The sequence below is a fragment of the Ovis aries genome, chromosome X, assembly GCF_016772045.2.
Source record: "Ovis aries strain OAR_USU_Benz2616 breed Rambouillet chromosome X, ARS-UI_Ramb_v3.0, whole genome shotgun sequence".
NCBI lineage: Eukaryota > Metazoa > Chordata > Mammalia > Artiodactyla > Bovidae > Ovis > Ovis aries.
Window position 1 is genome coordinate 87,613,084 of NC_056080.1, and position 12,407 is coordinate 87,625,490.

The 12,407-nt window shown below is 39.3% G+C and overlaps 1 non-coding gene across 1 annotated transcript; it reads left to right on the plus strand.

Moving 5' to 3' along the window:
* The first annotated feature begins 414 nt into the window (after window positions 1–414).
* Window positions 415–545, plus strand: LOC114112592 (small nucleolar RNA SNORA18). The gene has a single exon (XR_003587914.2). It is a non-coding gene; the product is annotated as a small nucleolar RNA SNORA18 (small nucleolar RNA).
* Window positions 546–12,407: the final 11,862 nt, after the last annotated feature.

Sequence of the window (12,407 nt, forward strand, 5' to 3'; positions counted from 1 at the left end):
GCAGGTTTGTGATGAAAACTGACAAATTGGTGTGAAACATATGGAAATGCAAAAGGCCAAGAATAGCCAAAGCAACCTTAAAGAACAAAGCTGGAGGACCTACACACCTAGATATCAAGACCTATTATATAGCTATAAGACAGTGTGGTATTAGGGGAAGAATGAACACATCAGTGTAGCAAAACAAAAAGTTTAGGAACAAACCACAACTGTATGGTCACCTTAATTTTATATCCTTAGGCTATATTCTTCTGAGATTGTTCAGAGTCAAATTTGCTTGAATTAATTTTTTTCCTCTGTGATTATGTTATCACTCTAAATCATTTGTTTTTGTAGGTTTTCAACTTAAGGTTTGTTTTTCTTAAACCCCTTCTGACTTTACCTTTTGAATATATAAAATATTTACATGGTTCAGTTGAGGTCTATCCCGATGGGGCTTTTTCTATAAACCTACGTCGTTGGAAACGCCTCATAGAGTAACTCTGTAGTTTCCTTTACTCATAGAACTACCTGTTAGATCTGTGGGAAAGAACTACAAGACATAGCTGCCAATTAAACTATGAAAAACCTAACAATTTTTTTTTAATCTTAGGTATTGGCACATCCCAGTGATCTCTGTCAAGTTTTAGAGAAACTAGACAGATCCCATCTCCTGACCCTAAACAGGATCCTATAGTAAACTGCTTGAGGAAATTGGATCTGGAAGATTACAAGTGGCAAACTTTGAAGTGAACTCCACTGAAGATCTAAGAGGCCCAACTAAAACAACTGTGGCATCACAGCTGTGGATTGAGCAGAACTTTTTGAAAGGGCTAACTTGAAGATGGCAACTATGGAGGAGCTATGGTGACTGGCAGTGCAAAGAATCAGGAAGTGTGAAAATTGTTAAAAATTTATTGACTTAAATAACTTGGCCTATGTTATGAATAAAAAGAAACCTTTGTGCAGAAAAAAAAAAATATTTACATGGTTCAAAAGTCAGAACTATATAAAAAGAGTGGAAGTAAAACAGCACATTTCTTAATAATCGTACTATCAAAGAAGAAATCACAAACAAAATAAGAAAATACTTTGAGATGAATGAAAATGTAAAACACAGTATAAAAAACTCACAGGATATAGCTAAAACCCAATGTTTAGAGAGAAATGTATAGTTGTGAAGAACCATATTAAAAGAAAAAAGATTTCAAAACAATAACCTAATATTCCACCTTAAACGAAAAAGGAAGCCAAAACTAAACCCAAAGCAGTCAAAAGGAAGGAAATAATACAGATTAGAGCAGAAACCAACAAAATAGAGCTGAAGAATAGAGACTAGTGACATTATAAGTTGGTTCTTGGAACAGATCAGCAAAAATGGAACATTTTTAACTACATTGACCAAGCAAAAAAGAGAGAACTCAAATGATTAAGAAATGAAAGAACATCACTACCAAACTTAGAAAAATAAAAACAATACTATGAACGATTATAATCCAATAACTTAGACAACTTAGATGAAAGGAATAAATTCCAAGATAGGAAAAAATTAAACTCAAGAAGAAATGGAAAACTCTAAATAGACCTTTTAAAAGTAGAGATTCTATCAGTAATTTTAAAAGTATTCCCAAAGAAAGGCCCAGGTCCAGATGGCCTCACTGGGCTTTACAATCTCTTAAAAATAATATAAAAACAGAGAAATTTTCCAACTCATTCTGAGGCCATTATTATTGATACCAAAATCAGACATAGACACAGAAGCCAAGCAAATATCTATTATGAATATAGACACAAAAATCTTCAAAAAACTACCAACTCCAGCAACATATAAATAGGATTATATACCATCATCAAGTGGGACTTATTTCAAGAATGAAAGGTTGGTTCAGCATATGAAAATCAATCAATGTATCACAATGTATCAGTAAAACCAAGGGGGAAAGCACATGATCATCTCAATAATCACAGAAAAAGCATATGACAAAATCTAACACCCTGTCAATAATAACAAACTAGGAATGAAAAAAATCTTCCTCAACCTGATAAAAGGCATTGAGGAAAACTACACAGCTAATGTCTACACAGCACATTGCAAGGCAGAGACAGCCCTTTGCCGACAAAGGTCTGTATAGTCAAAGCTATGGTTTTTCTAGCAGTCGTGTAAGGATATGAGAGTTGGACCATAAAGAAAGCTGAGTGCTGAAGAATTGATGCTTTTGAACTGTGGTGTTGGAGAAGACTCTTGAGCATCCCTTGGACTGCAAGGAGATCAAACCAGTCAATCCTAAAGAAAATCAGTCCTGAATATTCATTGGAAGAACTGATGCTGCAGCTCCAATACTTTGTCCACCTGATATGAAGAGCCAACTCATTGGAAAAGACCCTGATGCTGGGAAAGATTGAAAGCAAGAGGAGAGAGGGCAGCAGAGAATGAGATGGTTGGATGCCATCACCTACTCAATGAACATGAGTTTGAGCAAGCTGGGAAATAATGAAGGATAGGGAAGCCTGGTATGCTGCAGTCCATGGGGTCGCAAAGAGTCAGACATGACTTAGCAATTGAACAACAATATCATAATTAATGATGAAAGACTGGAGACTCCTCCTAAAGATCAAGAACTGGGGCATGCCGGGAGCCAGCGTGAGGAATCCCGCCCATGGCAAAGGTCATGAGGAAGGAAGCCCAACAAAATGCAAAGACATGATCTGGCTTTAGGGGTTCCCCCTGGTTTTTCCTGAACATCTACCCCCCAAAACCAGAGTCTGCCTGCCTTATTGTACTGTGCTTTCCACTCTTCTGACATTCTCTGGAAAAAGTTAACTCAGGGCTTCAGTTAACAGTCTCCTGCATATGAAAAGAATGTTTCAGCTCAAACCCCTTTGATGGCGCTCTAACTTGCCTAACAGTTGGGGACCTTTACAACTTGTGGATTGTTTACAGCCCCCAACTGTGAGAGGCATGAAGCTCAAAACATCTTAAAGATATAGAGCCTTTTAGAGCTAAGAATTCTTTTGGTGAAGAGTTTGTTAATATTTGCCTCCAGGCCTCCATATCCTTTATCTTTTAGGCAGCTGGGAGGATATTAATCAATGTAATCAGGATGCAGAAATAGGAATATAGTAGTTTTGATGTTAGCAACACTAGACTTTTGAGTTAATTACTTTTCTCTTTGTTATAAATCACTGTACTTCTTTCATTGTTATAAATTGTTGTATCCTTGCTATGTAAGAATCTAACTTTATTTAGCGCTTTCTGAGAGTGGCACCAGACTTTGGGAAGAACAACACTATTAAGGCAAATAAGTCTTCTGGTTGACAAACCCTTGTCGGAAAAGGGCTGTAAAATGTTAATTGGCCTTCTGGCCAGAAGATGATGTAAATCACCTAAGACTTGTGTATACAACTAAGTATGCAGAGAAAAAGCCTGGTCTTGATAAGAGTCAGGGCTGCTGATGCTGCATAATTTTATATTATCCATTAATCTCTATGTATAAAAAAAAAAGGTGTAAAAGGCCTTTACAACAATAGAGGATGGGCTAGTCACTGGACTGGTTTCCCCCGTGTCCTCTTTATTTTCTGGCTGCATTCCCATCTGGAGCAGGGAGGCTCGCCATGTCTACTTACTTGTCCCGGCTTCTAAGTCCCATGAGAGAGGGAGCTCAAGGCGGGGCACCCTCCACTATTCAAACGAGTGCCGGTGGCCTAACGTAGATGGTGCAAACTTCTTGTCCTGAAGTTTTATTGGCTTTCCCCATAAACCAAGTTATTCAGCCTCTTTTCTCCACAAAATTTTCCTACTATACTATTTCCTCCTAGTCTCTCTTTATATTTCTAATTAAATAAATAAGTTTTCCTCACCTACGCCGTCTCCCCTTTGAATTTCCTGGATCCACTGGGGCAGGCCCCCAGCAAGTGGCGCCCGGAACAGGCTATTCAAAGGTAGGTTCCCCAAGCAATTAGGGTCATCAGCCCTATTGCCACCCCCTTGGAGCAAGTAGGGTCATTACCCCTATTGCTCTGAACAACTAGGGTCATCAGCCCTGTTCTTCCCCCAGTGTTGAGTGTTCGGGATGGATAGGACCCCACTCAGGGTGCTGCAGACCCCCCTGTAGGATAGACAGGGTGAGTACGAGTGGGAAGTGTTGAAGGGTTTAAGAGAAATTACTATATTTAGCATGTTGAAAAACAGTCAAACTAGCAACGTATAAATGTTCCAATTTCTCCAAATCCTCACCAACATTTATTATTTTCTTTCTTTTTGACTGCAGCCATGCTCACAGTTGTGAAGCAATATTACACTCTGGTTTTGATTTGCATTTGCCAATGGTTGCTGAAGTTGATCTCATGTGTTTAGGTCAATTCTATATCTATTTGACACATTATGTCTTAATTCAGCACAATCTGTATTAATTGTGCATTCGTCATTAAACTTCAAGTGGAAAACTGATCTCTTTTTTCCAATTATTAAATACATTACCTTAAAAGATACTTCCCTTGCTCTCACTACCCATCCACGCACCCCAACTGCCAACTACTGCTTGATTTCTTTGAAGCAAAAATCTCTCAAAAGAGTTGCCTATATCTGCTGTCTCTAATTCTTTTTAGTCTTTTAAAACTCATTCCAAGTAGGCTTTCACTCCTTTTAGTTCATCACAGGGATCTCATCAAGGTCCACAATGACCTCCATATTGATAAGCCTTCAAGCCTAAGCTCTAATTTTACTGATCTATCAGTAGAATTTGAACATGCATCACACTTTTCTCTTGGCACTCCCAGCTTTCTTTCCTGGTTCTCCTCTTTTTCCCTGTATCAGTTTTGGCATGGTCCAGGGATTAGTCTTTGGTCCTTTTCTTTAACGATCTTATTCATTCTATGTTTGTTGTTGTTTAGTCACTAAGTCATGTCAGACTCTTTGCGACACCATGGACTGTAGCCCGCCAGGCTCCTCTGTCAATGGAATTCTCCAGGAAAGAATAATAGAGTGGGTTGCCATTTCCTTCTCCAGGGGATCTTCCTGACCCAGGGATTGAACTTGTCTCCTGCATTGGTAGGTGGATTCTTTACCACTGAGCCACCAGGTAAGTGGCAATCTATGGCTTTAAATACACTTCTCAAGTTTTTATTTCTAGCCCTGAATTCCTGACTCATACATCATATATCCCGACTCATATATCCTATTCAACATCTCCACTTGAATATCCAATAATTATCTCAAATTCACCATGGTTGGTTCTTGATTATCCCCTGTAACTTGTTCCTCCGCCAGCCTTCCCTGTATCAGTATTGACAGTAACTCTGTTCTTCCAGTTTTTCCTGCATTACTAGCTTTCCCTTACACCTCACATCCAAATTGTCAGGAAATCCTATCAACACTTCTTAGTACCCCCAGGATCAGACCTTAACACCACTTCTAACCTTGCTTCCACACTGGTTTGAGCTACCTACACTGCTGCAACTGGTTCATAACTGGTGTCTCTGCTTCTCCTCTTGCCATTCTACGGTCTATTATCAACACCATAACCTAAGTGATTCTATTAAAACACAAGTCAGGTCCCATCCCTGCTCTGCTTGAAACTCCACACCAGCTCCCATCTCACCCAGAATGAGTGCCCAAGTCCTCACCACAGCCTACCAGGCCCCTTCTGTCTTCTGGCCCTGACCACTACTCTCATCTCTTCGCCTTATCCCCTCCCCTTGCTCTCCGAATCAGTCACACAGACCTCTTAGCTCCTCTGCAAACAAGCCAGACACATTCCTGCACTGGGGCCTTTGCTCAGACTGTCTCTGGTGGGATGTACGTCTCTTGGATATTAGTTCAGCTGACTCCTTTATATCCTTCAAATCTTTCCTCAAATCTTCTACCTTGACTATTCAGTAGTACCTCCCCTCGATGCCACTCTGAACTCCTCTCCTTCTGCTGTTTTTCCAGTGTTTATGACATTCTAACATACCACATGATTTACTTATTATGCCTATTGTTTCTTCTCTGTCTTACCCGGCTCCTCAGTAGAACGTAAACTTATTGATGGCAGGGTTCTTTACTGTCTCCCATGATGTAGTCTAAGCACCCAGAACATTGCCTGGAATATAGTAGGTACTCAGTAAACCTATATATTAACTTTTTTGCAATTTCTTTTAAATTTTTTTATTTATTTATTTTTGGCTGTGCTGGGTCTTTGTTGCTGCTGGAGAAGGAAAAGGCTACCTACTCCAGTATTCTGGCCTGGAGAATTCCATGGACTGTATATATAGTCCATGGGGTCAAAGAGTCAGACATGACTGAGCGACTTTAAATGTAAATGTAAAACTGTGCTGGGTCTTTGTTGCTGCGTAGGCTTTTCTCTAGTTATAGCAAGCAGCAAGCTACTCTCTTAATTGTGGTGCACAGGCTTCTCATCTCGATGGCTTCTCTTATTGCAGAGCACAGGCTCTAGGGTATTTGGGCTTCAGTAGTTGCAGTTCCCAGGCTCTAGGGCACAAGGGCTCAGTAGTTGTGGCACACAGGGTTAGTTGCTCCGCAGCATGGAGGATCCTCCTGGAACCGTGATCTAATTCTATATCTCCTGCACTGGCAGGTGAACTCTTTACCACTGAGCAAGCAGGGAAGCCCCAATAAACATACTGAGCGAACAAACAAATCTGCTCCAGTTCTTCCAGAGAAAAGTCACTGCCACTGCTGCTCTTGTCCTTGAGAAACATCTATGCTCAGGATGCTGTCTTCCAGTGCTTTCAACCTGCAGCTTCCCTTCAGTCCTCACTGCACTTTAATCCTATGTTCTAAGGTGAAATAAAAAATGCTCTTCTCTCCTTAAGACTCCAGCCTAGTCTATGAGCCAGTTAGAGAAACAGGCACTCTGTTCACCCATTCATCACCAAAATTCTGCCTCCAAGAGCCAAACATAAGCCAAAGTTCCCCAGGAGCTAGACACAAACCAAACTAGGCCCCATACCCTAGGTGACAAACCTATGAAAATGGATGCCTAGATATATCAGAATCTTAGCTTTTACACAGCTATAGCTTTTACTCATATATAAACTTCTGCTATATATAAAATGAGGTAATTGGATGAGATAATTTTTGGTCTTTTCTAGTTCTCGATGTTACTATATTTAAACTTAGCTTTAACAGTTAAGGTCAATTTCCTAATTTACTAACTATACTAATATACTAATTAATATACCTAATATACCAATTACTTTAATGTTCAAGTATAATTCTCTACTTTAAAAAATTATAAGTCAAATTGCCTAAAATCTGTTCTGTGAGCTATTTTATCACGAACGTGTATCCCATGTCTGTCTATATTAAGTGAAGGACTTGACATCCTGATTCAATTCATTAGGTGATTTTTTTCATTCTCAAGTAAATAAACTGGTCATTTGACTGATATGTCTAAATAAAACAGTTGTAGAATAATGTTTTAGAAGGCCATTTCTCTAACTGCAGCAAGACACTGTGGCCTTTATAAAAGTGAAAATGAATAAGGCTCTGAAGTCTGTATTTATCTTTCTGTCATCTAAGGCATAATTTGGCAAGGCACACAAGTGTCAGTCAGCCCAAACCTCTTCTGCCAGCCGTGGTACCCAACTAAGCAAAAGAGGCAGGATATTTGGGGATCATTGAGTCGGTAACAGGCACGAAGGCCAGGGGTCTCCAAACGGAGGAAATAGCCTGTAAGTATCAGACATTTTTATCTCACTTAAGCGGCAGGAGGAAACAAACTAGTGATATTTTTTTCCTTCTCTATACAAATTTAAAAGGAGGTTTCTCTTAAAATACTGTGTTGCCATAATGACACCTGGTTTCACCTGAAGTTAACTATTCTCAAACCTAGAGATAACCAATGGCTTTTTCTATGGAAATGTTTGTCTTAAGCTATGCTAATGTACTATGCATTTACCCCAAACTCTGTCTTCAAGTCCATTCCGCCTTTGGCTCAGAACCTACTTGACAAACCAGTATGTTATACTCAGATATTGTTCCTCTAATCTATGTAAATGAAACTATTTGTATGGTGATCTGCCCTTCTTCAAGATTCAAGTTAATCATTTTATGGCCCAGGATGAACCATTTGGTGCCAAGATTATCCCAAAATGCATCTTATGAGTGAGGGGCCTGGTGCCATTCTGAGTTTTAAGACATTCCTTTCCTTCATTAACAGACTGCTAGTGACTATATAACTTCCAGCTGAAGACTAGCAGGGGGGTACTCTTTCTGCCCCCTTCTGATGCCTATGTCAGAAGCTCTCTCCATCTCCTTTATACCTTAATAAAACTTTATTACACAAAAGCTCTGAGTGATCAAGCCTCGTCTCTGGTCCCGGATTGAATTCTTTTCTTCCAGGGGCCAAGAATCCCGGCGTCTTTGCGTGATACAACAACCACCTTTCATCATGTTGGCTTTTCCTGGGAGATGCTAGTCTACACGACCTACTTTTTGCTGTTGTTTCTCTATTTAAAAAAAAAAAAAAACTTTTATTTTGAAGTAATTCTGAATTCCTTGGAAGTTGCAAAGAGAACAAAGGGGGTCCCACAAATCCTTCACCCAGTTTCCCCCAATGGTTGCATCTCACATAGCTACAGTACAATTATCTGAAACTAAAATAATATATAAATCAAATATACTTCAATTAACAGCAAACCCAGGAAACTGACATTGGTACAGTGTGTGTGTATAATGCAATGCCATTTTATCACATGTGTAGGTTCACTGTTACCATCACCACAATCTGGATATGGAACTATTCCATCAGCACAAAGATCTTCCTAGTGTTCCTTCTTTATATCAATAGTTACACCCATCCTCCTCCTTCCTACAGAACCTATTTTACATAACTATTTAAGGAATATACTTCCTCAGGCAGGATTTCCCTATTTTGATGCACTTATACCTAAAAATTCTAAGAATAGACCTCCATCATTTTCATGACTAAGAAACCTCTTTAACAACTCATCAAAGCTCTGTTTTGAGCCTGGGTTTACTACTGGATTGCTTAATTAACATAAAAATCTTGAGCCATGTCAGAGTCTTTCTAGGACTAATTACCATTCAAATGTATTTTAGTTAACTTATTTTATTCTCTCCCTGGTTAATGCACAGATTTTTTAAAAATTCCCTTAGTAAGTGATTGTTTAAAATGCCTGCTCCTATGACCTAGCTGAATGCTCACTAAGACAATGTAATCTGGATTCAGGGCTCTGATGCATAACATTTGATCACTTTCTCCAAGATGGAAGTAGACAATGTGAGAGAAAGAGCTACAGGTTGTAAGTGTTTAAAATACAAACTGTCTCACTGTTATGAAAGCATTCCCCCTTGATTACCTCTCGCAATCTTCACCATTTTTCTTTCCTATCCTCCATCCTTCCCCCTTTCCAGCTGCTCATCCTGTAAGATTTCTTTTCCATTCATCCATAGTCATCTCCTCTGAAAGAGACTGAAGTCAATTCTATCTGAAGTTCTGCTAGCTATTTTAAAAATTTTCAAAGATGTGAATACATATCTTTACAATAAAAACAGAGTTGTATAGTTTGCTTTTTTTTCACTCTGCACATGAACATTTGCTGGTGTCATTAAATGTTTCCTTATTCTTAAAGGCTTAATAAGGGAAATTCTGGCAAAAATTAAGATTGAGCTGATGCAGATCCATACTTTACGTCAAAAATATCTAGAAATACTGGATAAGCTGTAATACAAAACATAGCCTAGCTTGAAAGGAAATATCCAGGGGTTATGAGAGAAGAAAGAAATCAGAGTCAGAACTAGGGTGACTGTTTCATTTTTAGCATGGAAAATTCTGCACCCAGGGAAATCCCTCAGTCCTGGGCAACCTGCACAGTGGCATACTTGCCCAGAGCAGTAAGAAGCTGACAAATAATGGATATCTGTAGGCACACCAGGACCGATAATGACTCTAGGGGCTAGATCCAACACTCATCAGTCCCAACGATTTGTTGATTTTCTCAGATTGTCTATGTAAATGATATTTGTATGCAAGTAACAGTGGTTGTCTTTTAGCCATTACAAATCATGTTTCTATTATATGATTCTTTGACTAGACCCTCTAGTATTATGTTAAATAGCAGCTGTGATACAGGGCTTCATAGCCTTGTTCTTGACCTCAATGGGACTGCTTCTAGAATCTCTCCGTTAAATACGTTTAGTTTACTTTTATAAGGTTAGCGGAGCTCCCTGCTATTCCTAGCTTGCTAAGATTTTTAAAATGATAAATGAGTGTTGATATTTCTCAACTGGTTTTCTTCACGTTTTCAGAAAATCATATCATTTTTATTCTTCAGCCCATTGTGATTCTATTCCTCTGCGTTCCAGCACTGAAACATACTTGCATTTCTGGAACAAAGCCTACTTAATACATTATTGGATTCAGTATACACACACACACTTGTGGGATTTTTGTATCCATGTCCTTCAGTTAAATTGGCCTCTAATGTTCTTTTCTTGCACACTCTTCTGGCTGTGTTATCTACAACACATTAGCTTCATAAAAGTGATGGACAGCTTTTTCTGTTATTCTACTTTCTGAAACAAAATGTGTAAGATTGGAAGTCTCTGTTCTTGAAATATTTGTAAGAGTCGCCTAAGAAACTGGGGTCAGATCTGGGGGGTGGGGGGGAATGAAGGAAAAATAAAGAGTGCAACTAGAAGCCTTTAGCCTAACCATTCTGGCATCTGTAGGCCTAGCCATCTCCTACATTTCCCTTCATATACTGACTCTGCCTGGGGGCCTTTAACAGATTTTTAGTTAAGTTTGATGTTGAGTTCCATTAACCTCCCTATCACTTTTTTTTAGCACTGACAGGTGTGAAGGTGGTGGAGGAATCCATGTACAACTTGGTTTGCCATGTCACAACTATTCCCCAAGGTGTGCATGTATATGCAACCTGTGTGATCACATAAGGCCCAGCTCCTTGAACAGCCCTGTACTTGGTTTAATGTCCTGTTGTCACCATCTTAAAATCCTTAATAATTTTGAATATGGAGCCCTGTATTTTCATTTTGCACTAAGCCCCACACATTCTATAGCCAGTCCTACTATTCCTGGATACCTTCCCATTTGAGTATCACCTCCCTTTGCCCTTCTACCCTAAAGAGATAACCCATGCACAGCTATGTTTTCTTAGCAAGCCTCTGAGGTCTGGGGCAAGTAGCAAGTAACTTGGATGGTCCACATTACAGCTTGGTCTAAGGCTCTAAATTCAGCCTAGCAATTCCATAGCAGGTATATCGGTTTCCCAGTCCTCCTAAGGGCAAGTTGTGTATCACTTAGGCCACAGATAGACAAAAAAATAGTCACAAAATGCCATAGTGAATAAAATAGACCTTTATGACAGTAAAGAGAAGCCCTTCTTTTATGGAGAGCTTCAATTATCTGTGACAGTGACATTCAAGAAAGATTTTGTCCTCATTTTCCAAGTGATCTAACTTTATATCTATCCAGATTCTTTTTTTAAAAAAAATAGTTGCACTACACAGCAAGGACCTGTGCTCCCTTGGCACTGGCAGTGTGGAGTCTTAACCATTGAACCACCAGGGAAGTCCCTCTATCCAGATTCTTTACCAGCATCAGGTTGGCCAATGATCCAGATATGAGATCTTTTGACTGGTGATTTATAATTTAAAGTCTCAATGCCCATGGAGTTTGGGAGAATATCTATCACTTTTAATTTTAAAGCAGTCACCAAGATCAGTTTAAGTTCAGGCTCTGTATCTTAGTACTTATCACTTCACTAGTATCTTTCCATTTAGAACAGATATGGTAATGACTTAAGGGAAATGACTCCATGACTGTTAAGGTTTGAACGCTAGTGACATGTGTATGATCTACTCATCTGTCTCGTTGGGCTTGATCATGTGTGTCAGACCAGACTTTAGTACTGCTGACTACTACTGTTGTTGTTGGCACTGTTGTTGGGAGCCAGCACTCTTTTCTTCTCCATAAATACTGTGTATTAACATACACACACACACACACACACACACACATATATATATATATATATATATATATATATATGGAATTTAGTAAGGTAGTAATGATGATCCTACATGCAGGGCATCAAAGGAGACACAAGAGACTTTTGGACTCAGTGGGAGAAGGTGAGGGTGGGATTGGAGAGTATAGCACTGAAACATATACATTACCATATATAAAACTGATGACCAGTGCCAGTTCAATGCAAGAAGCAGGGCACCCAAAGCCAGTGCTCTGAGATAAGCCAGAGGGATAGGGTTGGGGGAAAGTAGGAGAGGGGTTCAGGATGGGGGGGGGGGACACAAGTATACCTGTGGCCGATTCATGTTGATGTATGGCAAAAACTGTCACAATATTGTAAAGTAATTATCCTCCAGTTAAAATAACTAATTTTTAAAAAAATGCTTGGGATGCTTGTGGTGTTCCCCTGGATTC